The following is a 13,051-nucleotide window of genomic DNA, read 5'->3' on the forward strand; positions in this document are numbered from 1 at the left end:
TTTAATCACAGGGTTCAGCCCAGTGTTATCTCTGCTTGGAGCTGGGTTGAGGGAGTTTGCACCAAGAGCTTAGTGGCATTTCCTCCGTCACGTCATCTTTCAGCTTCCCAAAACACGTAAAATAGCGTCAAGATTTTGTAATGTTGCCTAACTAGCCCCTAATTACTTCATCTCCTCCCTTTGATAATGTCAGTGACTGACCAAACTCCAGGAGCAGGGAAGGGTCACCAGGTTCGCCTTTTCTGCTCTGTGATGGTGCTTCCAGGGGGAAGAGGATGTCAGAGCAGTTCAGGAGACTGTGGGGAGGAAAGGGGTCAGAGCTGTGCTGGGGGGATGTAGTAGACCCGCAGGGGTTATCAAACTGGGGATTGCGAGGTTATTACACGGGGGGTCGCAAGCTATCAGTCTCCACCCCAAGCCCCGCTTTGCATCCAGCATTTATAATGGTGTTAAATATATAAAAAAGTGTTTTTAATTTATAAGGGGGGGGTCACACTCAGAGGCTTGCTATTTGAAAGGGGTCACCAGTACAAAAGTTTGAGAACCACTGAGGGACTTCAGCTCTGACCTTCTGCCTTGTCCATATTCATCTTCCTCATTTTTGTCCCCCCCCCTTCAAAACATGTGCACACCGACTTCATGTCAGCCCCTGCACTGTTCTTGCATCCCCTGCTCAGTTCCTCAACCTGCCCCCCCCCCACCAATGCCTGCCCCTCCTTGGGGAGGAGGGCTGTACTGGATAGGCTGAGAGATGGGAGACAAGATGATGTAGGGGCAGTGAAGGGACAAAGGTTGTCTTTTATGGCTGGTTTAATCATTGCCAAGGAGCCAGAGGCAGTGGAAGCGGAAAGCTGGGTTGTGGAACATGCTCCAAAGAGCTTACAATCTGATTTCCATGGGGGCAAATCCTGAAGTGCTTAGTTATGGCCCGATCTCCCACACACCCAGGGCCATTTGTGCGTTTCTGGATCCTGCCATGTGGCAGGTAGTTCAGCTGTCTCCTGGACACTGTTTCCCCTTTCTATGAACCCTGAAGAGAGCTCACAAAGAAGGTACTGGGTCTGCACGCAGTGAGGGAGTGGGCCCTGGGGGATGCACATTGTCCCTCTCAACCCTGTAGGGAATATGGACAAAGGATAATATAGCCCCAGGCAGTATTAGTTTTTGCAGGGAGCCTACCCTACACCTAGCGGCCAGTTGGGAGATCCCTTACAGCCCTATTTTAGTTCTGTCCTGTATGAAAGTCAGTCTCCTGCTCCAGACTGCTGTGTATTATTATTATTCTCGTTGACCTCTTTCCTACCTCAGATTTGGAAAATCACCTCAGATATCACTTGTAATTAATACTCTTAATGAGAACACATGAGATTGCTTTGTAATGTACATTGCAGACGTTTGAACAACGAAGGAAAGAATCTGGCCACAAAGTTAACTGCAGATCCTGTGGGGGCCTGGGAGGGAGGGACGAGTTACTTACACTAATCATGACTCCCAAAGATGAATTTCTTTACAAAAAACTAGAGGCTGGAAATTCCTGCACTGGCTGTGACACTGACTAATTCTCAGCAACGTTCTCTCTATTGTTAACAGGATCAGCACAGTACAAAGAGGTTTATAAAGACTGACAGACATCATCTGTTTTGTCAGTCCTAATTCCCTCCCTAAAAGTGAGGTTACTTGAAAGAGTAGGGGAAGAAAATTTCCCTTTCTACTCAGAAATGTCACTTCAATAAAAATCAGGGTGCAGCAATGGCTTCTCTTTTGGGTAATTATGAAGGGGAAACATCTCTGTGACCACCAAAGAATATAAATGGGCAAAGGTGAAAGTACTCAGCAAGTAACCAATGCCAGTTCCTTAGTAATTTTTATTACAATGCAAAACATTGCTGTTCCTGGAAGAGGAGTGCAAAATAAACCCTATCTCTGAGACATTTTGTAGGTAGAAGGTAAAGGAAATCCACTGATTCTTCTCCATTGTCATAATTGGTGCTTTCAAAAGGACTTGTATGGGCTGGTGTATGAAAAGTAAGAATCTCATATATTCAAGATTGCTGTGATATACAGTACATGAAATCCATTAATCTGGGAGTTTTGGTGCATCACTGAAAAATATGCAAGTTTCTCCTCTCCTAGCGAGCCAGCCAGGGAATGTATTTATTACTTGTAGATTTTCCTGTGGTTGCTAAATGGATGTTGACATTGTAGCTCGTAGCAATAAATCCAAATACATTCACAGGTGATGACTTAATGCTCTTATATTAACAGACTTCCAGCAGTTTAAAGGCTTGTGCAATTGACCAGCTTCCAGCAGTGCTGGGGTTCTTGGTTTACAATACGGTGGCCTGAAAGGAACGCATCATTACAGTTATTTACATGTCTGAAACGTTGAGATCTTTGTGTAGCTTTCCTCCATTAGAGATTTCACAAATAAATCTCTGCGTGGGAGAGGTAGACATTCCACTGTGGTCAAATCATTAACAGTAAATGCTGGGACCAGCCCTGAATATTCCTGGTGCTTGGGCACCACAAGCCCATATAACCTGCCGCCTATGGAACGGATGGAAAGAGAAGTCCCCATGTGAAATATTTATCAATGAAGCGCTGACCATTACCTCAGTCAAATGTCTAGAAAATGCCCAGTGCATCTAATCTAGTCTGTATGCTTTTCATGTTGTTATTGTCCCATGTAGAGGACTTACCCCCAATCCCTTAATATCTACAGAATGAAGCTTCTATGAATTGACTGCTGAAGGACTTGTTCCTGCAGCCTTAGATTCTGATTCAGCAAAGCACTTAAGCACATTCTTAACTTTAAGCATGTTTAAATCTCATTGAAGTGAATGGGATTCAAGCACATGCTGAAGAGTGCTTTGTTAAATCCGGTACGTAGTACTTAGTACAGCCTCAGTATTCAGTACAGCCGTAGTACTTTCCCCTCCCATTGACTTCCGTGGGTATTAACGATGCTCAGCATCTTGCAATATTGGTCCAATACCTCTAGGAGCAGTTCCTGTAACACAAGACAGCTGCTGCTAATTCAGCCATTACAGAAATGATACATTACTCTTTACTTAGTCTCATATCCCATATATTTGCCTATATGAGGAACAGACTTACAGCCCAATGGGAAAGCAAGTTAAACAGGTTCCCACTAATTGAACAAAAAAAAGCTTTATTTCATCTCAAGTGTTCGTCTAACACAGCTGGTGTTCTGACCATATATTCTGTACTGTACTAATTTAATGGAAAGGATGCTATGCACTGTGAGATTGATTTAGCTACACAATCTCAAATTATGGTTCCATTAATATAGTGTTATTTATTTAAATCATATTCAATCATTTCTTTAAAATCAGTTTTAACATTGCTGCCCACAGAAAACAACAACCAATGATACAAAGTGTTTTTCTGGACACAAAAATTGCTTCCAACTTGACAAGATGTGACTCCAGACAGAATGCAAGATGGGAATGAAAGGAAGGGCTCTAATTGTATTGTAAACAATGAAAACTGAGGTCTGCCAGTGGCTTTTATAAAAGACATTAGGAGTACTTTGATGGAAGAACAGAATCAACATTCACTCAAAACTCAACGTCACGGTAGTGTGTGATTCAGAAGTAAGTAAGGCTGCCATTCACCATAGCAAGCTCTCGCTTACACTTGGGATGTCCTGAAATAGAGGACCCAGTTCAAGTCCCCATTCAGGATGACATTTAATATATGCTCAAGTCCCGTAGCCATCAATGGAACTTAAGCACATGCTTAAATATGTGCTGAAGTGCTGTCCTGAATAGGTATAGACTTAAGGCCTTGATTAACAGCATACTTTCCTGAATCAGTGCCTGTGAACAGAATTCAACCCACACTGACGTTGCACTACAGAGTATTCAAACATGTTGGTGATATATACAGCATTACATACCATAGACTGCTATAATATGGCACAGTGGAGCACATTTAAGAGGATACCACAGACTTAACTCTGCAGTCCCTTGCTTTTGTCAGTAAAAAGTGAACTTGTAACTGAGTTGAATTTTATGTATAATCTTTTACAGTTGACAGTCGATTACCTTAACCAGAAGGCAGTTATAGCACGAGATAAATAGTTCACCACCCTTTGCTTCCAAACTGAACCCACATAGTTTCCCCTTCACCTCGCTCCAGGGCATATTGTGAACGAATGCCTGCTGCCCAAGAAAAAAGATTATAGTTATGTCCTGAGGGGAAATTTTTTCTGCTTCAGAAGGATTTTCACTTCACAGATGAGAGGGGAAGACTTTAGCCTAGACAAAACAAGTTATCTGCTTCAGACTGTTCATAATCTCATGTCAGCTGACTGAGTCATGGACATAACTGACAGACAGGCGAATGTAACAAATCTGAGTATAAGGATAGTCTAAAGCACATGTCTGGGGTGGGGGGAAGAGTTTGCAAAAAGGCTCCTCTCCTGCACTCCTTACTCACCCGGGATTTCTATTGGAGTGATGTAAGTAAGATGATGAGCCTGAGCAGGAGTGCATGATCAGGGTAGGATCAGCCTGTTCTAGAAACAACCCTACTATTGCGAATTGCAAAGATACAAACAGACTAATACAGGGCCACTCAAAATTTGTCCTGCTGATTTATAGCTTGTTAGGAGCCCAGGGGCTCCCTTTGTTTGTTTAAAATGGAGGAGAAAGCTGCCACCCTTACCTTTAACAAGATGGCGTGACCCATAGAGACTACAGGCTTGATTCACCAGGCTTCTATGGGACTCCTGGGTCCCCCTGCCAGAACGACAGGGCTGATAACCCTGGACAGCTGGCAGATTCTTTGGGTAGTATGGAGGCTCCACATCCCACTGAAGGTACCAACACATGGGTGTGGCCAAGAGAAAGTGGAAACTGAACATAGTGTTTCTATGCAAAGGTTATTACTGACTGCTGGAATGGCTCCTTGTCAGGAGTGTTGGAAATTATAGCTGTCCTAAGACAGCTCTAACTTACATTGGAGGCCAAATTGGTCCCTGGCCCACCTCAGAATTGAGGAGCCACAAAGGTAGTATAAAGAGAATGGTCTCTGTCCAAATATGGTACAAGACATTGCCTTCCCTGTTTGTACTTACTGAAATCCTGGCTGACAGTCCAAACACAAGAGTCCAAGGAAATGAATTGGCCATGAAGACTGACCTACCCTTTCATCCCTTCGAGGTAATATAGCCATCTCAAATCTGATCATCTGGTGCAGGCACACTGGTAAACGAGGACGGAGGTAGCTTGCATTACAACTTGCCTCTTGTGTTGTTCCCTCACTGTGGTGGCTAAATGGACTTCATTTTCCATTGCTGTTGATATGGAACCTTTATCATTACAATGGGGTAAATTCTGCCCTGATCTATGTTGATGTCAGGGGGTGAGATGCATGTTGCCCAGGAGTGTGAAAAATATGGTTCTGTGCTTGTTTAGAAATTAAAAAAAAGAAATATACTAAAAAATGAAAAAGGGTTGCTGATAAAAACGGAAACAGACTGCTTAGTGCAAATGGGACCAGTGAGAGCTGCTGCAGAGCATAGGGCTGGATCCCATGGGCAATCTGAAAGCTCAGAGGTATTTGGATGAGAAATACGACCCAAACAATCTGGTGAGGGGATATCTGAAGCAGAATGAGCTCAGCCTGCATTGCATTGTTCAAGATTAGCTTGTGTGTGCAGATATACAGGCTACAGCTAGACTGTTTGCACAAGTGAGAACCAAATTGCTAGGCTTGCAGAATATAAAGTCAGTGGAGCAAAAGAGATTTGTCTATTTTCTGGAGTTACTTAACCTAAGACTGGCTGTCACTTCATTTCAACTGGATCTAGGCAGTCACTGAAGAAGAGCTCCATGTAGTTCAAAAGCATGGCTCTCTCACCAGCAGAAGTTGGTCCAGTAAAGGATATTACCTCACCCACTTTGTCACTGTGAGGGGTGATGTTTTGGGACTTGGGCCCTGTGCGATAGGTATTTCTTCATGGTGCTGAGCGCACTGTTTCCACTGCACTCAATGGGAGCTGAGGATGCTCCATGTTTCAGAGGGGCTGTTGGCGAAAAGGACCTAGTTGTTCACCCATGATGATGAGGGATCAGGATGGAGTTTGCATCAGTTGTTTCAGCATTTTCAGAATCTTAGTGAAAGTTTCCCAAGAGTAAGGATTATAGTGCCAAGCTGCAAAGGCACTATCCGGTCCTTGGCAAATGAAGAGTTAATAACTTGGGCTCACACAGGGGCTGCAAGAACTATAAAAGCAGCCTGGGAGAACTAGAAGACAGCCTGGGGGAAGACAGGCCTCTGAATCAAGAGGTGAATCTGGGTTGGTTCCCCAATTTTGGGTTTCTTATTTGTTCCATTTCCGATCTTTTAACTGTTGTCCTGTGGCTGAGGTATAAAGTTCTCCCACAGAAAAAGACACAGTTTCTGTGTTTTATGTGCTTTAGTCACTTTGCCAGCCTGCAGTGTAGATAACAAAACTGCTATGTTTCCTTTTGACAACACTGTTTTGAAAATATGCATCAATTCAGCCTTTTCCATAACAAAGATTACGCTCCCCACAAAAGATTCTGACCACAATGCATATAGGGAAAGTTTAAAACAAACAACCGATATAAGATATAGACACCAAAAATATACTGGCGAAAGTTCACATATTAACATGTAAGCAAAGAGAAAGTTGTTCTTTGAACAGAAAAGGGGAGGCACGTGTGTAAGCTGAAAATGGAATAAGAGTTCTATTAATCAGAGCCTGAAAACAGAATCAGCCAATGGTGGATCCAGCTATAATTCAGGGTGCTGTAGCTGCAAAATATTTTCCTTTTGAATGATGGGGTTTTAGGTTCTTGGAAGTGCTAGAGTTATCCCCACCTTTTTAGCTCATAACACTTTCATTATGCTGCAGGAGCACACCCAATTCTCCTCCCATAAGATATGAATAATGATACAATTAGTGAGTTAGTCACATCCTGCTGGGGAGAATTGTGCCCTTGGAACATGAAGTTGGAAATTACATTTTCCTCATCAAGTTATGGTTGGGAAAGTTGCAAAGTCAGGACAAAATCCTGCCCTTATTGCTTTAAGCTGTGCAAGGGAGGAGCTGATGGGTGCTGGCTAGAGGGAGTGTCCCCCAGAGTCATTTTGGCAGCATAGGACATGATGGCTCAGGGCCGGTAAGAACACATAATGTTACTGCTTCTCTGAAAAGGAGTGGTATTTGCTCCAGCTACTCATGCTCATGAGTATGTCTTTGCAGGATTGGGGCCACAGAGAATAAAACTAACATTCTATATCCACTGAATGTTTTTCAAGTATTAATTAGTAATATAGGACCAGTCTGTTCCCATAAAATACACAGGAGAAGGCTAAGAGGGAATGAAAATCCCAGGAAGATTTCCTCGTGGAGGTCCCCCCTTTCCATTGGAAATGGGATTTACCTCTTCCTGGAACAGCTGTGATTCTGCCACCACGGCCCATGTATCCACTGCACTGGCTCTATGGATGGGTCTTGGGAATCATCTGGCAAACATGGTTTTAAGATTGCAATATAATTATTTGGACTTTATATTGAGCCTGATCCTGTATAAGTTGTGACCCAAAGTGGGAACATTAAAGCACGTTGTAAGCATTGTATGGTGGAGTACTGGATTTACAAAAGCTCCATTGTACCAACTCAGATAGGCACATGTATTAGCTGGTGATAACAAAAATCTGTCATATACTCTTTTTCTGGTCAAAGCTTGCAGGCTTATTTGCATTTTCTAATAAATTGAATGTCAGCCATACAATATAAGCTCTGAATGTTAGTGTTTAACTGGTAAATTAAATTAGGCTGCAGAGTAAACATCTCATGAATAGGGGACCTCCATACCTCTTTTAAGGCTATTGTTTCAGTAGTCTGGCCGCATGCAGACACCAAAGGACAATACTGCAGAAGTTTACATTTTGAAGGTTATCTCTACAACCAGAAGGGCTGGAAACTTCATTGTAAAACATGAAAGCAGCATGTTTTAAAATCCCATCAACACTATAAAACAGAGCTGGGAAAAAAACAGGAAAAAAATCAGACATTTTGCAGTAATTTTTGTTTCATGTTGGGAAAATTTTTGCAACATACGTTTTTAAATCAAAATCTGTCACTGAAATATTTCCTTGATCAATTATAGCTAAGGATATGATTCTGTCATGGAGGTCACAGATTCAGTGATTTTCTGGGACCTCCATGACTTCTTCTGGGTTCCAGGCAGCGATCCCAGGCTGTAAGCAGTGGCTGAGGTTGGGTCAGCATCCCTGGGGCTGAAGAAGCGGCAGTCAGACCCTGGTGCAGCAGCAGCAGCAGGGCTGGAGCAGCTGCCAGCAGTCAGCCCCGGTACTGCCGGAGCAACAGCCCCCACCCCGGGTCACCTGAACAGCGGCCAGCACCAGCGCCACCAGAGCAGTGGCTGGTGGCCAGCCCTGGAGCTGCTGGAACAGCCGACAGGTGGTCAGCCCCAGAGCTGACAGAGCAACGGTCCCAGGGTCACAGGAACAGCGTCTGGCAGCCAGCCCTGGGGATGTCAGAACAGCTGCCCGGCAGTCAACCGTGGGGCTGCTGGAGCAATGATCCCTGGGCTGCTGGAACAGCGGCCGGCAACCAGCCCTAGGACCACCAAACCAGTGGCCGGTGGCCAGGCCCAGGGTCACCAAAGCAGCACCCAGTCCTGGGTCCATCAGAACAGCTGACCAGCATTGAGCCCTGGGGCCAATGGAGCAGCAACCCCCAGAACAGCGGCCAGTGGCCAGCCCTGGAGCCGCCAGAGAAGCGGTCCTCAGGCCTGGCAGAGCAGCCCACTGGAGTAGCGGCTGGGGTTGGGTCAGCCCTCCTGGGGCTGGAGCAGCTGTAAGCCCCCAGCATCACTCTATTTGTCCCCCCTACTCCTGGGTAGTTTTAGTAAAAGTCAGGGGCAGGTCGTGGGGTTCTGTGAATTTTTGTGTATTACCCACAATCTGTTCCTGACTTTTACTTAAAATACCTATGACAGAATATTAACCTTAATTATAAGCTTTCCATTTCTGAAATAAGATTTTCTTTTTAATTAGTTTTTGGGTCAGCTTAGTTATGTGAGGGGATTTAAAAAAAATGTTTATAAATTAAAAAAAAATTTCAGACAGCTCTTATTTTGAAAATAGAAAATGATAAAAAGTTTGCATAGAAATAAAAAGCCATTTTTTGACAAAAAATATTTTCAATTTGAAAAATGTTAATCAGCTCTACTACAAAGTCAACTGTGCTGAGAGATCTAGTTACAACACGGTTAAAGCATGTTTGCATTTTGCAGTGCAGACATATAGATTGGTAATATGCAACTCTCCTATCCTGATGGCAGTGGTGTAGGTGGCTTCTTCTTGCACACATACACAATGGGAAATGACTGGCTAGGAAGGAGTACTGCGGAAAGGGATCTGGGGGTCATAGTGGATCACAAGCTAAAAATGAGTCAACAGTGTAATGCTGTTGCAAAACAAACAAACAAACAAACATTATTCTGGGATGTATTAGCAGGAGTATTGTAAGCAAGTCACGAGAAGTAATTCTTCCGCTCCACTCCGTGCTGATTAGGCCTCAACTGGAGTATTGTGTTCAGTTCTGGGTGCCACATTTCAGGAAGATATGGACAAATTGGAAGAAGTCTAGAGAAGAGCAACAAAAATGATTAAAGGTCTAGAAAACATAACCTATGAGGGAAGATTGAAAAAATTGGATTTTAGTCTGGAGAAGAGAAGACTGAGAGGAGACATGATAACAGTTTTCAAGTACATAAAAGGCTGTTACAAGGAGGAGGGAGAAAAATTGTTTTTCTTAACCTCTAAGGATAGGACAAGAAGCAATGGGCTTAAATTGCAGCAAGGGCGGTTTATGTTGGACATTAGGAAAAACTTCCTAACTGTCAGAGTAGTTAAGCACTGGAATAAATTGCCTATGGTGGTTGTGGAATTTCCATCATTGGGGATTTTTAAGAGCAGGTTGGACAAACATCTGTCAGGGATGGTCTAGTTAATACTTAGTCCTGCCTTGAGTGCAGGAGACTGGACTAGATGACTTCTCGAGGTCCCTATGATACTTTACTTGGGGGGAAGACATCGAAGTCTGTGATGGTGTTTTTCACATATATGATTAGGCCATAATTCAGATGGTAGTGGTGGCTAGTCGTGAGGTTGTAATCATGGATATGGTAGCGGCTAGCCTGTTGGTCATTGGAGATGTGGGTTTCTTGGAGCGTAAGGATGTCGATGTTATGTGTCTTCAAAATGTTTGCAAGATACTTGCACTTTGCCTGGGAAAATCCCTCAGTGTTTTGTTGGAGGAGCCTTGTTCCAGAATCTATCTGGCATGTTACTTGGCCCTGAAGAGGGCCATTATGGTGGCTTGAGTTGTTGCTCTGAAGACCAGAGATCAATGTTTGGTCACTGGGTTGAAGGTATTAGATGTGATTCTCATTTAACAGAGTGGGTCGCGTGAAGGCTGCCATCTTCCACCCATGGGCAACCCTAAAACGCATCTGCATGCTGCACAAACCATGGCAGATATGGATACTTGCTGCAAAAATGGAAATTAAAGACTCTCCAGTCTGACACTGTCACCCAGAAGACCATGGAACATATAACAACTCAAGGTCCAATTCACAAATACGAAAAAAGCATCAGAGCAATAGGCTCTGCTACTCCAGATGCAATTATCTGGCTTAACCATCTGAATGCAAAATTATAGTTGTTGCTCTACATTAGCCATATAAAGAAATGCAGACATGAGCTAACTTGTTGCAATCAGGGCCTTAGGTTGTAAGCTCTTTGGGGGAAGGGATTCTCTTTTTGTTCTGTGTTTGTACAGCGCCGAGCACAATTGGGTCATGGTCTATGGCTGCAGCTCCTAGGTGCGATGGTAACACAAATAACAGAAAAGCGCCATTTAAAAACCTTTTGCAGCAGCCATAGTGATCAGAGCCCAGAAGCTATCAATGGGCTCCAAAACCACCTTGAGGTTTGCGTTCCTCCTCTCATGGCGTGATGTCACCGCTGCACTGTGTGGCGAGGCGACGACATCACACGATGACATCACCATGATGTCATGTTGCTGTCCTCGCGCCACATGCTGGTGTGTCATGCTGCCCGATGTGTCACTGTGCCCAGCGGCCTGGCCCACAGCTCTGCCCCGACGGGCCCCACCCTGCGCCCCCTACCGCTGCCGTCGCCGCGGCCCCTCCCCCTGCTGCCTCTCGGGCCGGCTGTCGAGGCGGGCAGGAGAGAGACACTCTAGCCCCCGTCTCCACTGTCCCTGGCACCGCCCTTCCCTCCCCGTCGCGTGAACGGCAGAACCATAGAGACGCGAGGCCTGGAGGCCAGCGACCGCGGTGCCTTGTGGGATGCTGGAGGAGCAGGGAGGGGGCGGTTCCGGTCCGGATTGCGGCCTGGCAGCTGGGCGAGCGCGGAGGAGGCGAAGGCTCTCGGGGGGCCCAGGTAAGCACAGGGCAGAGAGTAGGGGAGGCGAGTGCCACCCGCTGCCGGGGGCGGGGGGGTCTCTGCAGCCGGAGCCTCCTCCCTCCGCGCCGTCAGGGGTCTCTGCAGCCTGAGCCCCTGTTCACCCTGTCCAGGCCCGGACTGCCCTCCCCTCCCCCCCCCCCTCGTGTGTAGGGGGCTGGGCAGGTCCCTTGCGGGGTGCGTGCTGCTGGCGCTGCATCAGGCCGCCTCTTTCCTCCCCGCGAGCCTCTCCGCGCGGCCTGCGGTTGGCGCTGGCTCCAGTGCCTGGGTGGGGTGTCTGTAATTGGGGTACCTGCTCTGGAGGGGGATGTCGAGGGCTGCATGTCTGCCTTTAAAGAGCCCATATCTGGCAGCCCGTCTCTGCCTTCCCCTCTAACTCCCTGGTGGGTGTGAGAGTCTGAAGCGAGTAAAAGACCCTCTCCAGTAATCATTCCTTCTCTTTCTCTCTGCCTCCCACTCCCCACAGCTCCCATCCAGCCTTTCTGGGGTTTTGGGCCGTGTCTAGGACTCTAACTGTGTGATTTAATAAGATTTAATTATTAAGTATGCAGCACTGATGCCTTTTTAATGTCACAAATCCAAAGCAGGTTGCAGGCTCCAGGGGGAGAGTGTGTGTCTGACTGGAACACAGAAAATGGCAGGGCTTCTTTTGTAATCTGTTTATTGAAGACTATTTTACAGATATACAAAATACATTTAAACAAACAAACAAGGAACGGGTAGATCTTTTTAGAAAGGGACTAAGACCCAGCTGTTGCTGTTGGGCTTTGTACTGCATAGTTTAATCAGAAGTGCTGGGTGTGGATGGAGCCAAGAAGTTCCAAATCCATTTTGCATTCCTAAAATGCTTTCAAAATTGCAGCATCAAGCATAATCTGAGGTTAGAATCAAGGGAAAATGGGGATGTGGAAGTTGAAATGTAGATTCCACAGCTGGACAATAAGACATAGTACTTGATTTGGTAGCTGATGATACATGCGTTTTTAAATTATTGTATATGTCTTAGATTATTTCTCAGCATATAGGAGGGAATCTAAACAGTATCATGGCAATTAAATTAATATTTGCACTCCTCTTCAGACCATTTTTATTTTTGTGGCTGCAGATTCTCTTGTATGGAACAATACAATGTGGTCTTTTGCCTTTTTTCCCCACTCCCTTTAAAGCTGTCTTGCAGAATTGTCACTAACCTTTAGCAGCCCATGCACAGTATCTGCTCACCTGCCCTGTATTATGATGACTTATAATGAATAAAATATAATTCATTATTTTCCATCAAAAATTATTTTTCTTTTGATAAATGGGTAATCAAACTTCTACAAGACCACTTTAAGATATGTTTTCACAATACAATAACTCTTTGAAAATGTTACCAGTAGTTGCTTGCTTAGGAAGGAAACACGATTGCTACATTAATGACTAATATGCATTGTCTTTGAGTTAGATAACCAGCTCTGTTAGACTTATTTCTCAATGACTGTATGTTGAAATGATGGCAAGAAAGTGTCTAGAGTACTGTTGGTGCTGTACA

At 44.9% G+C, this 13,051-nt stretch overlaps 1 protein-coding gene across 3 annotated transcripts in view; it reads left to right on the top strand.

Moving 5' to 3' along the window:
* LOC101939207 (septin-2) overlaps positions 1–13,051 on the top strand; it is a 109,930-nt gene that overhangs the window by 35,024 nt on the left and 61,855 nt on the right. The window contains exon 1 of one of the 3 annotated variants that reach the window (XM_005281109.5): positions 11,186–11,499. The exons of 1 other annotated variant lie outside the window; for it this stretch is intronic. The gene's annotated coding sequence lies outside the window, so the exon portion shown is untranslated. Of the gene's footprint in view, positions 1–11,185; positions 11,500–11,692; positions 11,904–13,051 lie in introns of those variants that run through there. One more of the 3 variants, XM_065567980.1, reaches the window with a different exon arrangement.

This window comes from Chrysemys picta, chromosome 15, assembly GCF_011386835.1.
Source record: "Chrysemys picta bellii isolate R12L10 chromosome 15, ASM1138683v2, whole genome shotgun sequence".
NCBI lineage: Eukaryota > Metazoa > Chordata > Testudines > Emydidae > Chrysemys > Chrysemys picta.